The sequence below is a fragment of the Anas platyrhynchos genome, chromosome 1 (assembly GCF_047663525.1).
Source record: "Anas platyrhynchos isolate ZD024472 breed Pekin duck chromosome 1, IASCAAS_PekinDuck_T2T, whole genome shotgun sequence".
Classification (NCBI taxonomy): domain Eukaryota; kingdom Metazoa; phylum Chordata; class Aves; order Anseriformes; family Anatidae; genus Anas; species Anas platyrhynchos.
Genome location: NC_092587.1, coordinates 135,479,709 through 135,506,768, shown reverse-complemented (window position 1 = coordinate 135,506,768; position 27,060 = coordinate 135,479,709). Strand labels below are relative to the sequence as shown.

The following is a 27,060-nucleotide window of genomic DNA, read 5'->3' as shown; positions in this document are numbered from 1 at the left end:
CTCCCCCGATAGCCAGGACTGCTGATAAATGATGGATAGGGGCTTGGCCAGCTCCTCTGCCAGTTCTCTCAGTACCCTTGGGTGGATCCCATCCGGCCCCATCGATTTGTGCACATCCAAGTGCCGTAGCAGGTCACCAACCACAAGAAACAAACAAAACACCCAGCCCAGTCTAACAGAGGAATCAGACTTTATTCTCCCTCTACAATTAACTAACTGATCTTGTATTTTTAAAGTCAAATCTGAGACATTTCTACAGAATCTCTTTGCTGTGCAAAAGCTCTATATAGAGACAGTCATATCAGGAAAGCCCAGGCACGAGATTTGAATCTATCACTACCAGTAATCATTTTTGCAAGTGTTGAACACTTCTAGAGAAATACCCATAGACTAAAGAAGCAACAAAAATCTTTCATTTGTCCATTTGCTACAACTGACAGCTAAGATCACCTGTGGCTCCAACAGGAAGCCTCCAAAATGTTTAGAAGTTGTAAATTATTAGCCACTAGCACTGTTTTACTGTTGTAAATTTTGAGCCCATACTCCACCATTCTGAGGATACATTGCTTAACCAACACCATTTCTTCAGAAAGGCTGCCTTTTCCAAAGAAATGTTCGTAATTTCCTGAGTAGATGTAATTTTGCACCTTATTGTCCCTTGCAAGATATTGCAGGCTACTTTTCTTTCAAGGACACATTGTGGCAATTTAGCTGAACCTAAACTTAAATAACTTAAACAACCTATTTCTGTGGTATGCTTCTGTCCAAGGTATAGTTGATTTAGATTTTTATACTGACCTTCACAGCCTTGCCCTGGAATTTGATTTTTTCTTTTCTGTAATGTCAATGCAAAGCCACACCTTGGGGCTGTAAAGGAGTCTTTATAAAGCTTTGTTAAATGGAATTTGCATGAATGAGTCAAGATCATCAAGTCCAACCACCAACCTGACCTACTGAGTTCCATTGCTAGTCCTTTTCCCTTAGCAACATGTCCACATGTCTCTTAAATACCTCCACTGATGGGGACCCCACCACTTCCCTGGCCCACCCATTCTAATGATTCTTTTACTCAGGAAGAAATGAGAACTACATATGGTGGGAGGATTCTTTACTTTTGTGTCTTCTGACTTAGAAGGTAACATTAACGCATAGACATTTTTACTGAAAATTCTCATGAATTTCCTATAATAAGTGCAAGATCCAAAGTGTTTCTAAAGACTAATTTTATTTTATTTTCTGTCTATTTAGAAATAACCCATCATGGCAGCTCATTTGTATTTCTAGTTTCTCATGACCTCTAGTCCTTCTGTGGGGCTGTCCACATTTCACTTGATGTGTGGTGCTCTCATAGATCATTAGCATTTAGGTCTGAAAGTACTTACCGAGTCCTGGAAAATATTCATTTGGTCCAGAAGTCTGCAATTGCAATAAAAAGGCTGTAAGCTCATGTTCATAACCACAAACATATCAAGCATCTCTTAAAACTCACGAGCATGGTTGCCTTCAGGCCTCCAAAGGAAAGATATTCAAGAACTAAACTTTCACTCTCATTTCAAGCCTAATGGGTTTGTGAGCCTTCTGGTGAGGCACTGTTGTGCATTTTGGACTAATACAGTTAAGCTGCATCACAGAAGATAATGAAGCAGCAGACGCAAGGATACAGCACTGCTAAATAATAACAATAATAATAATTATTATTTTAATTCTCAGTCTAAAAAGCAGGAAACTTCCTGGTTTAAAAAAAAATTTAGTTTTTCAATAAAAGACAACAAACCTTAGCAGGTGGAAGGAGAGAAAATTGATACATATATATATATATATATATATATATATATATATATATATATATATATATATTATTATTGATCTCATTCACATTTTGACTCTCTTTCTTCCCAAACTCCACTATATCCTTTTCCTCTTCCATCCCAACACTCGTCTTTCCAACCTTGAATTCAGATGTTTTCTGCCCCATTCCGTACTGTTTTCTCAAGTACTTAAGTACTTCAGCCCCCCTAGATTGCAGCTCTTTAATAAGAAAAGTGGTCCTTTGTCTTGTCACCACTTTCTTTGCTGACACTAAACTTTGCTGACACTATTCAACACCTTCCTGTTTCCTCCACTTACAAGGTTCAAAACCTCCTCTCTCCCATAAATTAGAAACCTGGGTTCGCAGTTGCTCACCTCTGAATTCTTGACCTCCCTTCCCCAGAAAGTTGTATTCCTTGCTATGCAACAGCTGCTTCTATTTCTGTCTGCACTTTGTGTGCTTTTCAGGGCTCTAGTTAGGAACTCCTGATTCTTTAGCTTCAAACGCACTTGTATATTTTACTCAGAAATGCCTCTGTTCTGTACTTTATAAAGAGCAGATATATTAAGTATATACAAAGCATCTACTCTGAGGGAATAACAAGGTGGAAAGGACAGAAGTGCAGAGGTGACACAAGGAGTGTCTTGTGGGAGGGGGGACTGGTGAAGTATGCATTGTTGTAAATGTAAATGCAAAATCATAAAAGCAAAATGGAGAAACAAGCAAAATCTGGTCAGTGATGTATCATTTACTTCCCTTGTATGACTCAACAAACCAATTTTTCTAGGAATTTATTCTCTCAGTTTGCTTGTACTCCTCAGGATGTGAGTATGGGCTGTTGGCCATGGAGCCCCACTTGAGCAGAGCGGCTGGTGGCACCTGGACAGAGCCTCAGCTCCCTGAACACTGGTGGATTGGCTATGCTTGTGGGATAAGCCAGACACAGGACACTTTGGATAAGCTGTTCAACACCAAACAGAGCTGCTGTATAATGCAATTTAACTACACATGCTCAGCAAACACATCCAAAAAGTGGCTGTATTTTCTTCTCTAGCCAAGTGGCAAACATGTAATGGCTGTTGTACCTGATAGGGTCAGACCTAAAACTCTCACTCATTTCACAGGAAGAGTAGGGAAATTACCAGGGAACAGGTCAGACTACTCAGGAGAGGGAGCAGGAGAGTCAGTAGCACTGTCAATTTAGCAGTTTGTTCAATAAGTATGTTTCCATACGCCCACAAATGTGACCTAACTTCTTGTTCCACCAAATTAGTAAGAAAGTCACTATGAATCATTCAGTTACATGAAGTAATTAGAGAGTATCCAGAAAGGAAGAGAGACCAAAGTTCTTTGCGCATTACCTCAGTTATGGCTCCCAGCCTTGGGCAAAGGAAACTGCTTCTGCAAGGAGGTTGGGATTCCTGTAAGGGGCTACTAGAGTACTAGAGGGTCCTCACAGCACCTGCTCATAGCTCATCCATCAAGATCCCTGAGGTCCCCACCATATGATGCAGACATGTTCTTGATATCCCCTGTCTCTTCGAGGTAGGTCAAACAACACATGCTTCATTTTGGCACTTTCCAGTGGATTTCACAGCCTGCATCCTTCACTGAGCCAGCTAAGTCTTGAAGTTTCTGTATGCCTCAAACTGAAAAACTCTCAGACTCTACAGTGTGCTATACGTGCTGTTGACCAATTTAGAAATAGGAACATACACATAGGAGATACAGCAGCTTGTCTTAAAAAAAGAGCTTCTAACTATGTGCAAAATATTTTATCTATGCAATTTGCAAAACACTGCTAGCATTTTGAGTGCAGTCATCACCAGTGAATTAGCACATCAGACTGGAGTCAGAGCCAATGATAAACTCCTACAAATATAGGGGGGAAAAAAGCAAAAAATATTATATACAAAGATTTCTGGCAGCTGGTGAGAGTTGAGTGGAATAGCCTGATTAAATAAAAGACTCAAATATTGAGTGCTGAACCTACATGGATTTTAGACATATAGGCCCAAGATTGCATTTCTAAAAATCCCCACTCAGATTGGTTTGAGAGACCCCAACATCATTTTTATATTTCTGTTAATTTTGTTCATTTTGTTTAAACTTTAGGGTTTTATTTGACATCATGTCTTTTCCTGTTCCCTAAATTACTCTACTCTTAAAACTTGTTAAGATTTTCGTTTGTGTTTTATTATAGCTGTATGATAATTACTTTTTACAAATGCATCCTGCTCATAGATATTTATTTATTTACTAGTTAAATTTACAGGACAATGACATCTAGACTGGATATTTTCTCTGCTGATTTTTCCTTTTTATTTATTTATTTATTTATTTATTTATTTATATATTTTAAAGCAGTTTCCACACCTCCTTTTTTTGCTGATTTTAATGTGGAATATATTTATATATATATATATTTCATTTATTACAGTGAGTTGTATATAGTACAATTAGGTAATTCTTTGTTTGGCTTGCAGTTTTTCTTCACTATTACACTGTACTCTTTGCATACAGATTGTTGTTTACTTCTTTTGAGTTCATCTTCTTCACTAGCCCTAACTGTAGTGTTATTATCCCGTGTTATGGTTGTTCAAACCCTTCTTATTTCTTAATATTCTTCGATGAGCATTAAATTTATAGAGATATTTCCTGCCTGCAGTGATTTTCAATTGTTTCCTTTGGCTTGCTATATATCTGTTCATTTTTCTGTTTCTATAATCATGCTTTTTTTTTTTTTTTTTTTTTTTTTCTCTCAACACAGCATTTTCTCTGTAAAAGTAGCTTATTATTTTTACATTATTTAAATTAAAGTAATGAAAAGAATAAAAAAGTGTCAGGAGAGGAGTGCAGAATGTAAGGTTTTGTATTATTTCAGTATCACTATAGATACTCTTACAGATAAGGTTTTTGAATTGGGCCTACATTTTCACTGTGTTGGATTCACACTTCTAGTTGTATTGTTGCTCTGCTCACCTATTATTTTGTTAACAGCAAATCATTTTATGGAATCTTGTACATTGTTTTTCTGTTTATGTCATTTTGTCAAAGAATACTTAATAAGAGTAGAAACTGTGTTAGGAAAAATGTAAGTTTCCTAATATGTAAGTTAGACCTACATAGCATTTTTTGCTTTTCAGGTAGTGTTTTGGTTACAAAATATCATTGCTTTCAAATAAGGATGTCCTATAGAAGCCTATTGCTGGAGAGGAAATTGTTACCATGCCATTGGTGTGCTGTGATTTTCCACCACCCACTACATTGCAGATAGCCAGCCAAGAAGTTAGTTAAAAACACAGCAGAACTCCAGTGTTTCTACTCCCTTTAATGGGAATTACTAATGTTTATTATTATCCTGAATAGCATATATTGTGATCTCCCTAAAAATAGCAGCGCATACATAAGGAAAGCAGCAGGCTGTAGGACTAATCTCACTTAGTTCCACTGCTTATGTATTTAAACTCTGAAGGAATTCAGTTTTGAATAAACAATAAAAAATCGCAGTCACTTTAGGCCACTTGAATGCTCACATGTGAGACAAATACATGGGTATTGTGCCAAAAGCACAGGGACACAGAGGAATCGCAATGGGTGCATCTTCCAGTGCATAGGCTGCTTAGGTTTGGGGTGGGAGGTGGTAGACTGGGTCTCACTTTCATCAAGTGGGACTTAGTGGTCTGAAACAGCAAAAAATGTGTTTATCCAGGCATGCTCCCAATTCAATGACTTTTGAAAGATGTTGCTTGGAATGAGAGTTCAGCTTTGCTAAAATGCATAACCAGCACTGTGAGGAGCTGTGTGGAACTGGATTTTGTATTTCACTGGATCCATTACCTCTCAAGTCAGACGTTTGCTGAAGGCATGATATTTTCTTGACAACTGTGGAATTCAGTTTTGGAGGACAAAAATAACACTGAATGTTAAAGCTGGAAAAAATCTTTGTTATAATCCAATCTGCTGCATGAAAGAAGCTGTAAACTATGAAAAAAACCTCACCACATTACACATGAACTCTGCATGAAACCTATGGGTTAGTTTTGAGATAGACCTTTCTTTTCATCAAACTAATTAATCTTGGTTTAAAATATTGACCAATGATAAATTCACCATATTCTATACCATATGAGAGGTTTTGAGATAAAACTGTAACTCCTGTCACCTAGCTTTCTCTCAGAAGAACCACAAAATTTGAAAAGTTCAGGTATTTCTTAGAAGATAAAGATAGCAGATGCTATATCAATGCTAGTATTACTGGGTCAGAAAGGTCAGATAGAAAGTTACATACAGGGTTTCTGAAGAGCAGGAATTTCTTCAAAAGAAAGATTGTGATCCAAGATGCAGTCACACAATTCTACTGTAAAGTCAAACATTGTAATCTGTTCTAGATTAAAAGCTGTTATTGAAATTGTAATAATTTTGATTGCAAAGACGGTACTGCTAAAATAATTCCCATTTTTGTTATTTTAATTTTGCTCTGGTAGTGTTTGTCAGAAAGCATTCAATTTGTGGTGAAATCAAGTTGGCCAGTGAATAACTGAATGATTGTTCAAGATTTAGGTTGCTGTGCAGCTTGACTGCTTTCGCCAGTGTGGCCATTTTTCAGAGTTCAAGTGTGGAAAATGAAGACAGCTTCTAGTTTATAACAACAAAAGATAAATATTCCTAAAAAAAAACCCCAAACAATCAACAACAACAACAAAATGTTGCTATCATGATTTCAAAGTAAAATTTACTTTCAACAAATTAAAATGTATGTTACAATTCAGAACTCAATGTTTGTTTTTGTTTTTGTTTTTGTTTCATTTTGCTTTTAAATATAGATTAAACTAAAATAAAAGTCTGTAAGATTTCAAGACCAATTTTTCTTCTAGTGTGAGTGAAAAAAAGAATTATTGAGACTATCCAACTATTGAGAGTTGGATGCATTTTTATTTTCATTTTCATTTTTATTTTTATTTTTATTTTTATTTTTATTTTTATTTTTATTTTTATTTTTATTTTTATTTTTATTGAATACTGTTATTTCAAGTATCAACACTCAATAATGTTGGTTCTAATATCCCAAGGGCCTGTACCTTAGATTTTTGATTCAAGGAAGATGTGTTTATTTTTTTCTGGACATATACATGCATATACTTAAAATGTATGCTGAAGAATAATGAACTATGTGAAATATATAAAGTATTCATAGGTAGCTGGGACTTTTAATAAGTAGAAAATATATAATCTCTTAGTTGTTAATCATCATGGTGTCAATTGACCTCTCAAGAGATGAGGTTTTTCTTATGATTTGGCTTATGATTAGAAAAGTTTGCATCTTTTCATTTGGCAAAATTACTCAATAACTGTGGTTGATATTATCACCTTTATTTGACTGTCATTATATACAAAGAATTTAGGTAAATTGAAACAGGTCAACTTTCCTGCATTAACTTTGACATACAAAAAATGCTCAGTAAACATTTTTTTCATGAATTAGTCTACAGTGATGAAAATACTGCATTTATTAATATTTTTATATTATAATATATTATTATCATATCATATCATATTTATTATATTATATTAATACATATTACAGGTTGTAAAACTGCTTAATATTCACATTTCAACAAAAGGTGGCTGCTTTATTTGGAAATGGACATACCCACGTAGTTCCACGCTGTATGGAGGGAGTTGCTGGCATGGGCTGTCACAGGAAACATCCTGAGCTTGGCTTCCACTTTTGTTTCTCAATGCAGTTCCTCAGAAAAGCAAAGACTCCTGTGCCACATGACTTGTATGCATTGCTGTGTTTGTCAGGGAGGGCGAGGAAGCATTGTTCAGAAATGAGAAGATAACCCAGGAGGTAGGTTGCTGAAGAGTCCTCCATCCCTCCATGAAAGGTAGCCTCAAGAAAAGGTAATGTGCAAGTAGCATGGGAAGCTTGACACTAATCAGACATTAGCTATGGGTTTTCTCTGGCAGAATTATTTTACTGAACTACCAGATTTATTTTTCCCCCTTTATGTTTATCCTTTAAATCACATGCAGGAGTTATAGTCTGCATTTTGCCAAAGCATATGGCTTAGGAAAAAATATTAAATTTGTAAAATGTGATATAATTTAAACATTATTTTCATGAAGGAAAAAGTGCTACAAGATAATTAACAGCAGAATGCCTTAAGAATCCTACAATCTATTACACATTTTGTTTGCTTGCTTTTCAAACGCTGGCAAGGCTCACAGAATAGTGAAGTGGTGACAAACATTATTCGAAATTAATCAGAAGTCAGGATGGAACTGACCCAAGGACCCTTGGAAAGCTACAAGAGTGTTCAAACTGAGGAATGAATGGACTCACAACAGTGTTAGTCTACTGCCAGACAGTGGGCAGCAAAGCAGAAAAAACTGTTAAATAAGAAAATGAGATTGTGAAATGGGAGAGATTACAGTTCCACTGTATAAATAAGACTTTTCTAGCTGGAATATTCTCATGGCACTTATACATGGCACTGCTGTAAAATTGTAAGTGGTTTCTTCACAAGGAAATACCAAACAGATTGAACCTGTTTCCTGCTAGCCTAGATACATAAGGTGAGACTGAAGAATAACACACAAAACATTCTGAAAGAGGTAACTATGATCTTTATTCTTTCTTGTGTTACAGCAGGAAGGTACTTCCAATGAATCTGAGAAAAAATGAATTAAAATTAATTTCAAAATATATAATCAACCCATTGATTATATGTGACCTATGGGCCACCAAGTTGTGTTAAAAGAATAAGACCTTGAAATTTTAAAATGCAAGTGGCCTGAGGCAATGGAAAGCTCTCAATGGTCTCCTGCATCTGATTTCCTTTTGTATTTTTCTCAGATGCAGCTCTATCTGACTGCTGTTAGAGATGAGATACAGTATCGGTGGTCTGATCTGGAATGAGAAAATCTACTCTCCACTGTTTTCTTAGGAGGAAGAATGAGTCCATTAATACATGGGAATCTGCTTTCACATCACTCTTGACTGGAATGATTTGTGAAGCTCTCCGATAGCTGTTCCAAAGGCAGGATATAATATAAAGCTGGTCTCAGAAAATACAACCAGATAAAGCAAAGAAAGAGCAGAATCACTGGTATGAGCTGAACAGATAGTGGGGTCCAATTTTCTTACTGCTTTCAATAAGGAGTGTTAGGATAAACTAAGTAAACCACGGAAATTCAGAACTCAAAATACATGTGAAATCTAAAGTGTCTTTGGGTATCTGAAATTACTAATTTCATGGGAATCATTAGAAAAGGAGTGTGAGAATGTAGGATTAAGATTCTAAGACCACAATACTATGTGTTTAAGACTTTGCAATATTTATTACCTCAGAAACTATGTGATTTCTTCATGTTTCTAGCATTGCTTCTTGTGTTCTTGTGAATGTTTTTTTTATTATTATTATTTTTTTTTTCTTTTCTTCTTTTGAAGAGTTTTCAGATTGGCAATGAAGTTATTTATAAATCAACACTAAGAAAAGAATTATGCCTCTACAGTCCACAGCATGGAAATGAGAATAATCTTTGCTTTGCTGTTTTTTCTTTCTCTCTCTTTTGAATAAGCTCTTTGGCTTGCAGTTCATCTTTTCCTATTTAAAATAAACATTTAACATTTCACAAGCACTACTTTAGTGTCTGACCCTAAACCAACAGAAGCCAAAGCAAAGAATTGCATTGACATCAGTAAGCTTTGGATTAGCTGTACAATACACCATCAATCACTTTTTCTTTTGCATAGGACTGCAAACATTTTGCTACCATGTGGAGGACATTGATGTAGAAATACTTTGCAATGAAAATTAGCAGAGAATGTAGAAGGTCTTGCAGTAGTACTCAATTAAAAAAAGATAATAGTGGTCAGGTTACAGCAGCTGCTTTCTATATTTTTACATTTAGTGTCTGGATGTCTAACACAGCTTAACATAAAGGAGAAAAAGTTCGCTTCCAAATTTATCCTTCTACATAATTACATTTAGATTATGGGAATTTTTTTGCTTTTGAGAAGATATATTTATGTTACATAAGTATGTTGTATGAGCATTGTATGTTATAATTGTTTAACTCTTTTGTCATTTCCTTGACCTTTTTCAGGAGAGGAAATCATGCTAAAAAGAAAATCTGAGGAAAACATAGAAGGATCCAAATGTAGTGCAATCCCCCCAGTTTCTGGCAAATTTTCCAGCACAACACCCAGGGGGTTGATCCAAGCCAAAAAAACACTTTGGCAAACAGAAGTCTGAAATAGCAGACACATATGCTGGGAAAATTTGGCTGTTGATAAGCCAGAGAGACCTGGTTAAGAACCAACTAATTTTAAAGTCTGCTGAAAGATCATTTCTGAGCTGGTTTGGGATTTAGGGTATTTCACTGTCAAACTGATGATCTAGCAGTGAGGGTGTGCAAGAGACAGAGATTTCCAGCATTACTGTAACTTACCGAACATTACAGTATAATTATTAATAAAACAAAGCGCTGTGATGACTTGTGAAGGAATGTGGTCTCAGTTACCATAACACCCTGGGGTCATTTAAAGAACACATATTTGCGTGGAAAAAAATTCTGAAATACTACAATTGCTTATTTTGCAACAGCTACGTGTGCTACATAGTTTCTTTACAATGCTTATTTTTGCTCTGGAGGGAAAGTATATATATTACTTTATATTTCTCTAGTAAACTGAAACTTAAAAATCAAGCACTTGCCAAACATTTATGAACGCTTCCTAGCCTGAAAATAAATTCTAGGGGTTGGGTGTTATTGTCTCAAGTTTTCATGGAAGAGAAAGCAAAATATGCATGATTAACCACAAGAACATAGTTGTCATCATGAACTTAGCATCCTTGGTGCATGAGTCATCTTTTGTTGAATATGCTGTACCTTAAATAATGGGGCTTTAATTCCTGCCTGGGGATGTTAGTAGGGCACAAATAACAATAGTTGGGGAAGAAACTTGTAGCAGAAACAGAAATATTGCCCTTGGGGTTTTCAGCACCCAGTGTTTCCTTGAACAAGATGACACATTTCATGTTACTTGATAGTTAGCCATACTTCTTTAATATTTAACTATAAAAGTAAGGTTCTTTCTTGGAAGGGATCTAGAGAGTAGACAGTAGGAGTTGTTGCAGGAGATGCAGACACTGCCTGTTCTCAGGCACATCAATTAATTTTCTGCAGCAGCTCTTAGCCCTAAACTCATGTGCTTCCTTCCCAGAGGACTGTTTTGAAACTGTTCTTCATAAAACATGAACATGAAAGATCATGAGATCCTTTCATGAGAGAGAAGGATTTGCTTTTGCCTGGCTTTGTTTGCTGCATCCTGGACCTTTGATGTTTCTAGAGTATTTTGGCCTGCAGGTGTTCGAAAGGAAATGACTTTCTGAATGCTAAGAAAAGTCTTGCTCTTGCATAACTTTGTAAAGGTGTTTTAAAAAGTAAATAAGATACCAGGGAATAATTATAAGTTTATTAAAGACTAAATCAGAGTTCAAGTAGTGTTATCCTGTTGGAAGGGAATGGGAAGGCTGAAGGGAGGTGACCAAATGTCTTGACTCTTTTGGGCAAATACAGTTTATTCCTGTAGGATTACACACTTATATATGTCAGAGAAAAAAATATTTACTGAAGAAATAAGTGAGTGAGAAGTGTTTAACCAGCCTGCTGTTGATTACATATTTTTTGTCTATGACCCTTATTATTAAATGCTATAAATTTGAAAAAAATCTGGGAGATCAGAAAAGCCAATTTTTATTACCTCCACAACTGAAACTACTGTAATAGTCCCTTTGTAATTCTGTACTTGCTGCATACCTCTAGGTTTCTAACATTGTGTTTGAAAAAGAGGGTTTCAAACCTGTTCTTTGCTTTGCAGAAAGCAGTATATTAATTGTCTGGAAAAATAAAACCTGTGCTTGGCCAATATTTTTGACCATCTCCCAAAGAATTTTAAAAGACAGAACCACAAGATTTCCCTCTCTCACACTCACATGAGCAACTAGTTGAAGACAAAAGATGCATGAACACTCCAACTCCTGTTATTGTATAAGCTATCTTGGTACACCACATAACCTTTTGCCAAGTCAGAGCTGACACTTTGATGAGATATTTCTGCAGCCAGTGATGATTTCACAGACAGTGCTATGTGCCATGTCTTGGCAGCCCAGATTTGAAATATTTGAAGGATCAAGGGCTTGTTTCTGAAAGAACTGCTTTAAAAGTTTTTTCATGTATTTGGTAGTCAATGTCTTGCATGCTATTCATTAAAACACAGTTATCTTTCATTAAGCCTTAATGAATGGACTAATAGAAGTAGAATATGTGCTCAAATGCTTCATAGATATTTATTGACCCACTTGTCATTGCTGTTTTACAGAGGAGTTTTCCAAAGAAAAATGGCTGAAATGCTGCTGGCGCTGCCACAGCTCAAGTAGTGAGTAGGGAGTTTCAGAGAAACAGTCACTCTTCCCTGACAAGATTAGTAGATGGGGTATGTCAGTGTAAGTAATGAAGTCGTGTTTAGCAGTTCCTCTGGGATACTTCATCAACATTACAATATTCACTAATTGACTAAAATGGAGCAGACATACTTGATGAGGATCTTCATGAGTTACTGGATCTGTGCCTGTCAGAAGGATTAAGTCAAAGAAAATAACCTGATTTTTGTTTTGTTTTCTTTTCTTTTCTTTTTTCTTACTGACCTGTGCTTTGGTAGAGGCTCATTACAAGTTTGATGTAGGAAAGAAAGGGCGCAGCAGCCCTTTCAAGCTCTGGGAAAAAGAACCACAAGCAGAAAAGGCTTGCATTTTGTTTGGCCCTTAGCTGTTTAGAGGAGACCATATGGTAGAACAAGCAGGAGGAGAATGAGTTCATTCCCTCTGAAGGGGCAAAAATCACAGCTCTTCATACAGGGAAAGGTGGAGCTTTTATTTTAACTTGCTGAGAATAGCCAAGGAATCTAGTAATTATTCTGGCCAGGTTTATGTTAAAGGGACACTGTCAAGTACTTTATAAAACAGATTATAAAACTCTTCAGCACTTCAGCACTTTCTCTTAAATACATGAAAATAATTCTTCCATTACCAGTTGCAGCCTTCAGCATTTGGCAGCAGTCTGTTCCTCCTCCTTACTTTAATTTGTATTTAAAAAATGCCATTACACATACATTACACATTGACTCTGTTCTTCAGTGGCTTGTAAGTTCACCTCTGCATATCTGCTTCACAGAGACCAAGCTTCAGCATGAAGCTATTACAACTAGATGTAAAGAAGAAAAAAAAAAGTGGTAAAGGGAAAGTAAATTGAAATATTAACAGAAAAGCCTCTGAATATTTCTTTGGCCATGGCCATCATTACAAAAGCTGACATGGCACAGGAAATATTGTTGCTTAAATTGCTGTACCCTTCTGAAGGACGGATCAACAGAATTCCATTAAGCAAACAATAACCTCAGCCACAGGAGCTAATGTGAGGGAGAAGTCTGATGACAGGGCCACAGGGTGTTGAGGAAGCAACTGTAAATAGGAGAGTTTGTCTTCCAAGGCTAGGATTGTGTTCTATGCCAACCTCTGTGTGTGTGTGTGTGTTTGTAGGGGTGGGGGAGTCAAAAAGGAGGGATGCCACTCCTTCAGCCTTTTCTAGTAAATCTGTCTCCACTAAGTGAATTGAAATGAATTTCTGGTGCAAAGGCAGTTCCAGAGAAATGAGGATTACATCTTTCCCTAAAGCTTCTCACCTGCTTTTAATCCTGGCATCCTGTATTATTGTATAATGTTTCCTAATATAAGGATCAATTCCTTTCTTTATTCATTACTGTGAACTCAATCCTTTCCAACCTTACTATGGCATTGGGGAGTGTGCATGGGGTTCCCTTCTGGTCTGCAGGAATGACTTCCTTTGAGGCATTGGGTCAGAAGACTTTTCCTCTCCCTCTGTAGAATAGCATGCTTCTCAATATTTGAGTCAGTCTCGGTTTTCTGTTGCACATCTAGGTCTGCACAGCAATCCCTGGTTTTCTCTTTGGAGCTGTTGGTAGCTTTCTTCAGGCGAGGTATTTACTACGAACGGCCATCTGTACAAATGCAGGGTGGGGAAGGGCTGACTGAGCAACAGCTCGCTAACAACAAAAAGGATCTGTTCTTATTGTGGAGCACAAGCTGAACATGAGCCAATAGTGTTGTGAAAAAGGCGCTCTAGGAGGCACATTGTTCTAAAAAACACAATAAGTGGTCCTTCAAGTCTTCTTGAAGCTCTTGAAGCCTCAGTTGGAGCACTAAATATTATTTAGAGTACTGTAATTAAGAAAGGATGTGAACCAGTTGGATAGAGACCAGAGAGGAATACTGAGAATGATCAGAATTTGGAAAAAAAATGACTTCAGAAGGGTGACTGCATAAGCTGTTGTTTAGCCTAGAGAGCAGGAAAAAAAAATCAAAAAACAAAAAAACAAACAAACAAAAAACAGCTAAAAGGAACATGATAACTGTCTTCCACATAGTAACGGAAACATAAAAAACTTTTTACCTGATAGCGAATTGAAATAATGGATCTGTAGTTCAGCAAGCGGGGTAATTTTTAAACTGAGGTGAACAAAAAACTTTGTCATTGCTAACAGCCATAAGACTGTGGAATAATTTACCCAGTAGGTTTGTAAAGTTTTCCCCAATAAAAGTATGTATAAACAAACATGTTAGACACTGAAGGGAATGACATCTACAGATAACCCTTCTGTCAGGCAGTGGATGGAATAAATATCTCTCAAATTTCTTCCTGTTCCTATTTTCCATGTGTTTTTGTTTGTTTTGCTTTATTTTGCTTTTCATATTAAAAGAATAAAACCCAGTAAAATGCAAAGTTTTTCAAAAAGTCCTTATAAAAGCATTTCATGTTATTGTCTGCCCATGTTTTGTTGGAGAGGAAGGTAAGTCCAAGGTAAGTTCAAAAGTTTTCAGACTACCCTAGTGTGCATCATTACATGCCAATCTGAAATCCCTACATTTTTTGAATGAGTTTGTTAGGCTCAGTGAAAAGTTGACTTAAACTATGTCTCTCCCAGGATTTTCTAGTAACCTTCAAGTTTTTCCTGCTAGCTGTCTTTTCCTCATCTTGGGATGAATTGTGAGGTCTGGTGAAAAACACACAGAAAAAGAAGATGATGATCCTTCTTTCCTGTGTTTTTCTAAAAACCTCTGTTATTTACTGCAATATAAGTTGTACAGGAAACCTCCTACTCACCAAAACAGCATGCTTAACACGTAAATCACAGAACATAACCATATCTGTCCCTAAAAATTTTGGGCATTACAACACAATCCACACCATTTTACACCTGACAGATAAACTGCAGACTAACTTATTAATTCCTGCCTTACTTCCTCTTTCTAAATGTATCCTGTTTTTGAGTAAAGACTACCGTGACTGAAAGAAAGTTATGAGGGCAATTTTCTTTCCCTCTCAAAATAATTTCTCAATCTATCTTTCAAAATATGGCAACGTGAATGAACAAATACAACATTTCTTCAAAATAATCTATAGAAAATAAGTCAAGTAGATTAGAGTGTTACTGTCTGTCTAGTTCAGGCTTACAGTTTAGCTTTTGTGGAAAAATTTAAAGTGACAGATGTAACCAAGCTGTTGAAAGTTGAATCATTGTGAAATATCTCTACTTAGTTCTGATATCAAGTTTCTACTAAGCCTTACAACTATATTATGTTACTGAAGTATGGTGTGCAAATCCTTTATCTTCATAGCAATAGTAATCACACTGCGCTTTTAATTTTCCTTCTTTTTAATGCTGAAATTTTAGAATGAATAGGATTAATGAAGATATATAAAGTACAATTTCAAAATAGGTCTTTAGGTTCCACTTACCTATTCAACCAATACAGTTGCAAGTCTATTTTAAATATGCACTTATGTCTGAAGCTGTTTTCCCCAAATCAGCCCATCTAGAGGACAGATGTCAGCTAGGTCATACACAGGAGCTGCCATATAGTGAGTGGAGAGACCAAGGTATGTCCAGGTTTGCCTGCCATACTCTGGTGTGACAAATCTCTTTCCAAAGGTGCTCAGTTTTCCTCTATTTTCTACATTCTCTCAGGTGTCCTCTAGTTTTCTCAGGTGTCCTTAGACAGGGGAGAAAAAAACCCTCTCACAATTACTTCAAATTGGTACCACACAATCTGATTGTAAGGATTTAATTTTGGAGAGAAAAAAATATGCAATATTGGAAATACTTGTTTTTACTAGGAAAAGAAAAGAAGTCAGAGACTGTCCCCAGTGACAAGATGAGAGGCAATGGGCACAAACTGACACACAGGAAGTTCCTTCTGAACAGAAGAAAAAAGCGTTTTACTGTGACGGTGACCAAGCTCTGGCACAGGTTGCCCAGACATCTTGTGGAATCTCCCTCCTTGGAGATCTTCAAAAGCCTCCGGGACATGGTGCTAGGCAACAGGTGGCCCTGCCTGGGGCCTGCTGGATGAGATGACCTCCAGAATTCCCTTCCAACCCCATAATTCTGTGATTCTATGTTTTATTTATATATGACTCATCAGTATGGATAGGAATATCCATAAATCATATGAGTTATTTTAATAACACTTTGAAAAACTCCAAAATAGTTTTGACTATGATATTCACATCTGGGATTTTTTGCATTTTCCATGGCACCATGAGGAATGGAAGCATTTGTTTTGTGCAGATCGGTTGGGCCATATTAAATCAATCAAGGAACTGAAATAGTTTTTAGCAAATTAACAAAGGTTTGTGATAGATGTTAAACTCTCTAGAGGCTATTAGGAGTGAAACTGTCATAAATACATACTATTTATAAAAGCTAAACAGTCCAAAGAAGTAAATTTAACTGTTTACCCAACATATATATTAAAAGAAGCCAACATCCACCAGGACTGAATTACACTGGAAGTGCAGTAAGTGTATTTCTAGCAACTTGATCTATTATTTGCACTTCCCAGCCTATAGGTATCTTTACCTAATACGTACAATTACACAGGGAAATTCTAAATGAGAAACTAAATTCTTTCTCTAATTTTTGTTTCTAAGTGTCTATTTTGAACAAAAGCTTGATGTTTTGCTAAGACTTGAAAAACTGTTTTCCATGGAAAATGAAACTACTTACTGAAGTCTATTGGTATTTGCTTCTACCTTAAAATTGCACTTTAAAGCAAATTAAATGTGGTCAAAAGTTGGAAGATTGTATTTCATATATATACAGACCAGAAACATTCTGCAACATTTATTTCTACTCTGTCCAGTACAGTACGTGTACATTTTCTATTTTGGGATATCTAAGATAAATGTCCATAACAAAACAAAAAACTACTACTCTCTCAACACCTTAATTTAGAAAAAGCAAACAACATTTCATCAAAATCAACTATTAAAAGGCTATTGGAAGTTCACGTTGATTCATTTGTCTGTAACAAAAAGATTTTATAACTTTGGTGCTACAGCAAAGTGAAACAAATGGAAATACTCCAAAGTAGAACATAAATTTTAGACATATTCTGTGACCTTTTCACATTGCCATTACAATATTTTGAGGAGTATTATAGAGATATATATATATATTTTTTTTTCTTGTAGGAGAGACTCATGTTAGATTAGTCTAAAGATGTTAGAAAATATGGTATCTTAGAAAACTGGTAATTCACAGTCTGCAAATTAAACCAATGCAGTGATTCTGATATAAACCACTGTAAACAACAACAAAGATTAACTCAAGATGATGCAAAATAGCTATCTGGAAGGAATAGTTGCTATGAGAATGTGAAATATACATGTGTTTGTACATAAGTGCATACATTTGACAATCTCATGAGATGTGCCTTATAAATGCAAATTATGGCCCTATAGCCATTCTATGATTCTAAAATGTTTATTTATATGCATTTATCATAACCTTATTTATAAGAGCATTTACATATGTAAAGTTTGCAAGATGGTAGCGGGAGGATGTGAATTTCCTAAAGACAGCTTGACAAGACTGTTTCACCCTTGGTTTCCCAACCTCTCCCCTAAGCTTAAAGAGTTCTTGCTCCATTTGATTTATCACCTTCTAAATCTGCAACACATGTTTCAGTCACAAAAAAAAAAAAATAACTGTGGTATGCAGACATTTATTAAAAAGGCAGTATAAGGGAAACAGATATAATATAATATTAGTAATACTTATCTGTAAAATTTTGCCAAGAAAGAACAGTCTACTTATGTAAAGTCCCTTTTCTTGTACTAGCAAGTTCTAAGAAAATGCTGCAGTATTCCTTCATGGCTCATTCTTTGATATTAGTTGACAAATAATAATTGTAAGATGTTTAATTATCTAAATTGTTAAAGGATTTACATAAGTCCTTTTAATAAATACAAATTTAACTATGTCAAGAAAAGTTGTGTCTAGTCATTCTCAGCATGTAGCTGTATCAATAATATTTATTTCCATCTTTTTATAAGGTTATATAAATATATTTATAAGGCTATATATAATATATTTATAAGGGTACTATTGATAAACTAGTGATAGCATTAATTTTCAAACATCCTCAGGAGCTCTGTATCTATGTTATCTTAGAAAACACTTCCAAGGGTCTTGAAAAGACCCTCAGGTGATCCTCATTTGACAGATGATAACTATGCTAAATCAAGAAGACTGGAACAAGTCTCAGAAAGGAAGAAAATATTCAAATCGACCAAAAAAAAGTTTGGTTAGAACAGAACAGAGCAGAGCAGAGCAGAACAGAACAATTTGGTTGGAAGGGACCTTCAAGGGTAAGTCCAACTGCCTGACCATTTCAGAGTTAACCAAGAGTTAAAGCATATTATTAACCATTTTAAAAGCATATTAATTACTAATTACTATTATTATATAATTAGTAATAACAAATTATCCAAGTGTATCTTGATCACTAACAACCTCTCTAGGAAGCCTTTTATAGTGTTTAATCACCCTCATGGTAAAGAAATTTTCCTAATGCCCAGCCTGACCCTCCCCTGGCACAGCTTTGTGCTATTTCCTTGTGTCCTATCATTGCTGACAATCAGTGTCAAGGAGCAGAGACTGGCAGTTCTCTCTGTGCTTCAGACATTGCAGAGAGCAATGAAGCTGCCCCTTAGCCTTTTCTCTAGACTGGACAGCCCAGGTGTCCTCAGCCACTCCTCTCAGGAAATGTTTTCCAGTCCTTTTAGCAGCTTTGTTGCCCTTCTCTGGATGCTTTCAAGAACCTTAAAAACTTTGATGTGCTGTGAAGCCCAGAACTGCACACAATACTCAAGGTAAGGTCACACGAACATTAAATACAGTGGGAGGATCACCTCTTTTGACCTGTTGGCTATGCTGTGTTTAATGAACCCCAAAATGCTGTTTGTCCTTTTGGCTGCCCCATGTTGAGCCTGGTGCTGACCAGAAATCCTAGATCCCTTTCTGCTGAGCTGCTCTTCAGCCACTCTTCTCTGAGTCTGCACCTGTGCCTGGTATTACTCTATCCCAGGTGCAGAACCTGGAATTTTCTTTTGTTGAAGTTCATGTTTTTGCTAATTGCAATGCAATCTATCCAATCTATCTAGATACCTCTGCACAGCCTCTCATCCCTCCAAGGAGTCCATAATACCTTCCACGTTAGTATTGCCAGCAAACTTGCTAAAGATGCATTCATGTCCTGCATACAGATCATTGATAAAAGAAGCCTGACCTTCTTTCCAGAAATCGCATATTCTCTTTTTCTCCCTTAGTTCCAGGAGGATTTCCCTTTTCAGTCAGGCCCCTCTCTTGCTTGACTCATGGCACAGTGGGATTGCCTGCTCCTGTGCTTTTAAAAGGTGTTTCTAGTAAAGCTACCATCTATCATGGACCCCTTGACCTTATAGGCCCAGTTCCCAGGGGACACTGCTAACTACATGTAACTTCCTGAGAAGCTTAAAGTTTGCTCTCTTAAAGTCTAGGGTGTCAACTCTGCTGACCTTTTTGTTCCTTACACCAAAAATTTTGAACTCTACTATTTCAAGATCCCTGTGGCCATGACAGCCACCTACTGTCACCTCTCTCACAAGGCCTTCCCTATTATTGAGCAAGAGATCCGGAAGGGCACATTTCTTAGTTGGCTTACTGAGTGACAGGAAATTATTTTCAACATGCTTTAGGAATTTTACAGACTTTATTGTTGCAGTATTATGATATCCCCAGTTTACGTCTGGGAGATTAAAATCTCCCATAAGGACAAGGGCAACTGTTCCAGAGATTTCTCCTAATTGCCTATAGAAGAGCCCATCTATGCTATCATCCTAGGTGGGTGGTCAATAGTAGACATACACGATGACATCTGTTTTGCTATCTGCCTCCTTAATCCTCACCCAGAGACTTTACAGCATCATCCCTAACGGCAAGGGCTGTGCAGTCTAATCTCTCTCAGGTACAGTGTAACACCTCTACCTCACCTGCCCTGTCTACCCCTCCTAAGGAGCTGATAGCCTTCCATCCCAGTACTCCAGTCACACTTCTCATCCCACCAAGTCTCACTAATACCAATGATAACATAGCTTTGGGAAAGGACAAAAGCATTATTTTTTTTCACATTTCTTTATCGTACTTTGTGTGTTGGTATATGAGTATTTCAGATGTGCTCCCTGGAGTGGCACAGATGCTCCCATTAGTTTTGCCACCCTCATATGCTGCTGCACCATCCTCTGGCTTAAAGTCAGGGTTCCTAATGGTATCCCCTCCCTCACTGATCCTAGTTTAAAGCCCTCTCAAACAGTCTTGATAGCTTATAAGCCAGAAAACATCTCCTCCACAGGTGGGTTCCATTAGGACCCAGCAGTTTTGTCTTGAAGACTCTTTCCATGATTATAAAACCCAAAATTCTGGCAGATGCACCAGTCTTGGAGACACATGTTGATGACATGGGCTCCCTGTAGAAGACAGAGAATGGGACAGAAAAAAATATATTCTTGTCATAGTGAGAGTTAAATATCCCACATCGATTATGCCTTTTAGTATTTTTCTGAGTAAGCTTTTTAATAGTAGGAATCCTTATTTATACTTATAGACTTGTAGCTTTGGGTCATCTCAGTGGTTACCAATGAGGGAAAAATATAAATTTTTGTTGTGTATTTTTCATATGCACAAAAATACGGTGATGGTTTTGTTGATCATAAATTCATTTATATTACCAGTTCAAGTAGTATGTTAAACAAACCACTCAATTCAGTCAGCACCACTCCTGCTGAAAAATATGAAACAATCTCCCAGTTACCTATTCTGACTTTTGAAACATATGTTCTAAATTTATGTACATAACTGAATGGAAATGAACATACACTACTGAGCATAAAGTAAAATATTTCTCCAGCTATCGTGATATACTTTATATTTTATTCACAGGTAAAATCAAATCGAATCATCTAAGAAAAATCAGACATGATCTCTGTTTTGATGCATAGGAAGAGTATAGAAGTAAGTAACTCCTGAAATTCATTTTTGGAAGTCAGATTGTTAACAGTACAGTTGTGGCTGGTCAGGTCTCATTATTCAAGTGAGTATCTTTGCTTGCTTGGTCTTTCATGAATCACTTACATAAAGAGCTCTGATGCACAGGGAAGCTTCTTGTAAATAAATAGGTTGTCCCCAGTGCTGCCTCTCCTTTTATAAAAACCTGTTTCTTCATTCTGACTGAATCCAGTGGCAGAGACCATCTAAAAAGGAAAAAAAGAAAAAAAAAAAAAATATTTTTCTGAGCTGTTTCCAACATAGAGTCTGGTGAAGTTTATAGAAAAGGGAAAAAAGGGAATGAGTGTAGAAATAGTAAGAGGAGTCTGACTGCTCCCTCTGAGCATGGCATGTAGCTAGTTCACTTTTCACGAGGTTAAAATCCAGGGCTCTTACTGAAAATTTTATTGATACTTGGATCTTGTGTGATATGGAGGCCCAAGACATCTTTTATTCTATGAAGACAGCATTCTTACTGTAGGTTTGAGGTTATCATCTTATCTATAGTGTTTGTCTGAAAAAGAACATTATGGCTTCTTTTGCTACTGAAAAGAGATAAAATCCTGAACAAACCTTGATATTCAACTACAAGCAGAATTGATTTGTTAAATCCCTTGGCAGCATTGCTGCATCTCATCCTGTTGTTGGTTGCAGAAAATGTGCCAAAAATAATATCCCCTCCATGTGCCAAACTGATAATATTTTCAGAAAGCAAGAATATTGCCAAATAAAATAGATTTCTGAGAAGGAGCTAGTGTGAAGTCATGAACCATTTTTAAACACAGTTCGCACATTGAACTTATTTAAGCTCTGAAAACTGGTTGAAATATTGCACTGACTTAGAGATGACAGGAGTAGCTCCTCCCAATCAACTGTAGCACAGTCAGACTGCAATCTCTGGCTCATGTGTAAATAGTCACCATTTTGGTAGGTGGTCTATTTCTAGTGCTCTTACTATTTTATTTCAAAACATGGAAACAGTAAAGCTAACTGATTCTTTCTACCACCTCTTTCTGTGTGTCAGGTTACATTACCCTTTTCAAGTGTCAATGTTTCTTCTTTTCTCTCTCACAGAAAATGTATTAATAGACCTCTGGGCTGATGATTGCTTTTGGTACTGGAAAATGCTGTATGAGGCTTCTCAGCTGTTTCAGGTATGCAAAACACCTTTGCATTAATGTGGTCCTGTGTCCCAGTGAATGACTTTGAGTACGTGCCACAACTCTGCTCTGTCTGAACCTACAGCAATAACTCTGCTATGCTGGCCAGAAAAACAGACATGGCTTGGTACTCTCAGCCATCAGAGGGGCACATTGTAGAAAAGCTTTAATTTGATTGACCTAGCAGTCTTAAAAATCATTTAGGTCTATAAAGTGGAGTTAACAAAAAATAGATTTAAAATGAGTTGGATATCTCTCGTCTTTCTTCAGATTTCTGTGTCAGTTGCTTGGCAAGAAAATATTTCAAATCTTTTAATGCTGACAATTGGATTTTTTTATACTATAAGATGCTTATAGTGTTCACCTTTTCTTCATCTACAACATGAAAAAAAAAGTCTTGAAACTGATGAGAGAGAAAAAGAGGAAAGCAGGAGAATAAAAAGATGGGAGAAACATATTTACCTAAGAAATAGCGGTTTGTTCTGTGGTCAGGAAGTTGGTGCTTTTTATCTAAATTAAACTGAAGTTGATGGCACAAACCTAGCAGAAAGGGAAACTGAATCTTAGCTGTCTCCCATTGACTGCTGTTCATGAGACACTTGCTGATCTGGGAAATGTGTTCTCAGCTTTTGAGCAGTCATTCCACTCTGGGTCAATTTGTCTCATACAGTGCTGCACAGAGTGATTCTGACACATCTCAATGTTTTAAGAAAAACTTATTTATTTATTTATTTTGTAGTCATATTTGTACATATATGTACACATATTTTTCTATCCAACAACTTTCATTAAAACTATTAATACCACTACGCCAGTCAGCCACAGTAGAAGTGTCTATCCATGGTGGAAGAAAGTTATTGAGATGTCATCAGGGATTTAACAAAATGGAGAAAATGATACAATTGTGGCTGAAATCCAGCATATGAAAAACTAATTACATATGAAACCATTATGTAAGGCAGGTTTTTCTGTCCATTTCCTTTATATATCAAGTCAGTTTGACTTGATTGTAATATTACAAGAAGGCTTTTATCATACACGGCAGAGCTCATTGTAGGGCTGAGATTAGAAACTGGTATTGTAACAGTTCAGTGAAAGTAATGTGTTATTGCTCTCTAGAGAATACTGTCATAAGAAAAATGTAAATTCCAGAGGTCACAGTTCCAGCAGGGTTGAAGAAAACTGTCTTAGCCTGATCCCTATTGCTTTTAGCTTAATAAAAAGTATGGAGAATCCTGGAATAGTTTACCTGCCAAGAGAAGGCATAGTATACATCTCAAATACTTGTAGACCACCCCTCTTTTGCCTTTTCTGCAAGCATTCACATTTGTGCTCTCTGTTTGAGATGAACAGATGTGCAGAATAATTAATACAAGACCAAAACAGTAGGAAACACCCCTTGATCTTGATTGGAAACACCAAGTGTAGCAGCATGAGAATATGCGAAAGTGGCTTGTAGAGCAAAAAAAGAACCGCCTTTCAGCTGTCTTCTCCAGCAAATATTTCCTGCCTCAGAATTTCTTTCAAGACTGAACTTTTATCTCAGAAAAGTCTCTTGACCACATGTCTGATCCAGTAAAGCAAAAGAAAGAAAAAAATGAGTTTAAAAAAAGAAGAAAAAAAAAAAAAGAAAAATGAATTCATGCAAAAGTAGCTTGCATTAAGACATTCCATCTACAAGAACACAATATAAACATGCAATTAAGCATGAATGTTGTGACAGTATGATGATAAAGTAATGACATCAAGCCAGATAATTCATTTCATAGATCACAGTTTCTGCTCTAATTAATTTATTCCAAAAACCTAATATAAGGATGATTTTATGCAGTCGAACTATCTAAACATCCACAAAGAGAGGAAAACTATGTCGATATATGTGTTCACTTTGGTGGTTTTGTTGAATTGTTTGGCTTATTAAATTGTTGCACTAGAGTCTTGCACAGACAGAATATTTGTCTAATTGTGGAGTAGTAGTTTAAAGATACGAAATCTTAAAAGTATAAGCACATGGTAAATTATATTATATATTTATAATGGATTACTATATGGATGTAGTCTTAAGTTTTACAGGTTGCATAGGTTCTAGTCAGTCCACCAGCATAAAAATTAATGATATATTTTAATGCTCCCTGATCTTTTTAAAAGCATTTTGTAATTTTCTTTTCTTTTTTCCTCTATTACTTTACTCTTTAAGTTATCTTTGCTTTTACAATGTCTTCTCACATTGCAGATATAGTTGAACTTACAGAAGTACTTTCACAGATCTTAGAGAAAAGAAAAAAAAAAGCTCAGTCTGCTAATTAATTCACATATGGAATTCTTCAGAGGCCTACATCATCTCTTTCTTCCCAGCAGTATCAGAGATAAAGTGCTCTGGGGCGAGAAAGAGACCTTACCTCAGAGTCTTTAAAGTGATTGCTTTTAAGTTATGGTGATGGTCTGGCCTGTTCCCCAACTAAATAATGACTCCAGCAGCTACGTATTCCTATGATAACTATCATTGTCACCACCCTCACAATTTTCCTTTCTGTTCTTGTAAATACAGATCTTGATCAGGAACAAAATTAGACATTAAAAGTCTGACTGACTGACTGACTGGCAAGTCCAGAGGGGCAGAAAGTGAACGCCTTGGTCACAGAACACACTGATTACCAATGTTAGAGGCAAATAAGAGAGAGATTCAATATGCTCCTGAGATGCATGCCATGTTTTGGAGGGTATAAGTGATGGAACAGTTTTGTACAGCCTGTGCAACTCACTGAAGTCCTGCAAAAATATGCCCTTTTAGTGCAATTAGATTAACACATTTATGGTGATGATTATAAGGTAAAGAAAGCTTTTATTCTGTAAAATTGCACAAAAGTAAGATGTCCAATTGTTACTGGTAAATTTACAAGAGTGCTATTTTTAATAAACATTTTTTTTTTTTTTTTTTTTTTAAATGAGCATAACTAAAAGCTGAGCAATCATTAAAAACCAAAGTATATATTTGCTATGAAGAGTCTGGGACAATTACTAAAGAAAAACCATACAGCTGTGTTATTATTATATTATTTACTCCATTTATGCCATTCACGCCAATTACTCATTTGTTTCTGTCTCATTGATGTTTGAGTAGTCTGTGTTTAACCAGGTTGTTTGGAATACTGTGCTCATTTGAACTGTAACAATTAAAGTTGGTCAGCTACATTGTTTCTGAACTGGAAATATTCCTGTGGGGAACAGGAACTCTCATGACAAATGCGGTTCTCCTAAACAGACAGAGAAAGGTAAAAAACTACCACATGTGCTGTAGGTGCTACAACAGAGAATTTATGAGATATGTACAGTTGCATAAACATTAACATTTGACATAACATTTGACTTCCACATACATTCTTTTAGATTAAATCTTAACCTCTATAAATGTTCAACCAAAATTTACTGAAGCATAATGTGAAATTCATTTACTAGTTAATTTAATCTGGACTAAAATTTTAGATATGAAAGGAGAATAAATGCAAATAAAACAAATAATTGTTGCAAAACATTCCATCCAGATGAGAAAATATTAGCCCACAATTTTAGCTGGAAATGAGTAATTTGTTCCAACACTGAGGATAGCCCAGTATTTCATTAACTACTGATTTGTGATGATCTAATTTGGGAATTATATTTTCTAATCCAGATGTTTCCTTTATTACACAACTCTATTTTTTTACAGATTGGGAAGAGCAGATGGGAAAGTGTTTCACTCTCTCTACATGTTCAGGATATTCAGGATTTAGTCTCTTGTTTGTCCATTGATTATGGTTTTACTGTTTTCTGGTTGAATGTTCTACTAGGTCTTCCCTCCTCCTCTCACAGAATCTTAGAATGGTTTGGGTTGGAAGGGAGTCTTCATCTAACTGCAACCCCCCTGCCAAAGGCAGGAACATCTACCACTAGACCAGGTTGCTCAAAGTCCCATCCAACCTGGCCTTGAACACTTCCAGTGATGAGACATCCACAGCTTTTCTGGGCAGCCTGTTGCAGTGTCTCACTACCCTCAGAGTAAAGAATTTGTCTTATATCTAATCTAAATCTACCCTTTTTAGTTTAGAGCCATTGACCTTTTGTCAAATCACTACACTCCCTGATAAAGAGTCCTTCCTCAGATTTCCTGTAGGTCCCCTTTAGGTATTGGAAGGCCTCTATAAGGTATTCCTCATCTTCCCATCAAAAGCAAGATCAACTAACCCACACCCCTCAAACATAATTAGGCGTACATGCATTCTGACACTAACAAGAAATACACAAACACAAACATTGACTAAGAGTTTTTCCTTTGAAAAATGAATTTAAAGAAGAAAAAAAAAAACAAAAAAAAAAAAAAAAGAAAGAAAAATAGGCTAAATAAGGATCTTAGAAAAGCTGATGACTGTAATGAGCTAATGCATAACTTATTTTTAGGTGTTTAGATTGTAAGTATCTACTGGCTATAGACTTGTTACTGTGTTTACTGTTACTGGGGTTACTGTGACTTTAGCGTATCGCTTTCTTAGGTCTGGGTTCATCTCATCTCAATGTAGGTACCTAATTGAACCACAGAT

At 36.3% G+C, this 27,060-nt stretch overlaps 1 long non-coding RNA gene across 5 annotated transcripts in view; it reads left to right on the top strand.

Annotated features, from left to right (window-relative positions):
- Positions 1 to 3,156: 3,156 nt before the first annotated feature.
- The window catches only part of LOC106014648 (uncharacterized), a 64,559-nt gene continuing 40,655 nt past the window's right edge, over positions 3,157 to 27,060 (top strand). For 2 of the 5 annotated variants that reach the window (XR_011805420.1, XR_002398728.4), the window contains exons 1-3: positions 18,620 to 19,117; positions 21,222 to 21,293; positions 22,401 to 22,480. This is a non-coding gene — a long non-coding RNA (uncharacterized lncRNA). The other 3 variants (XR_011805422.1, XR_002398729.4, XR_011805425.1) reach the window with 3 other exon arrangements.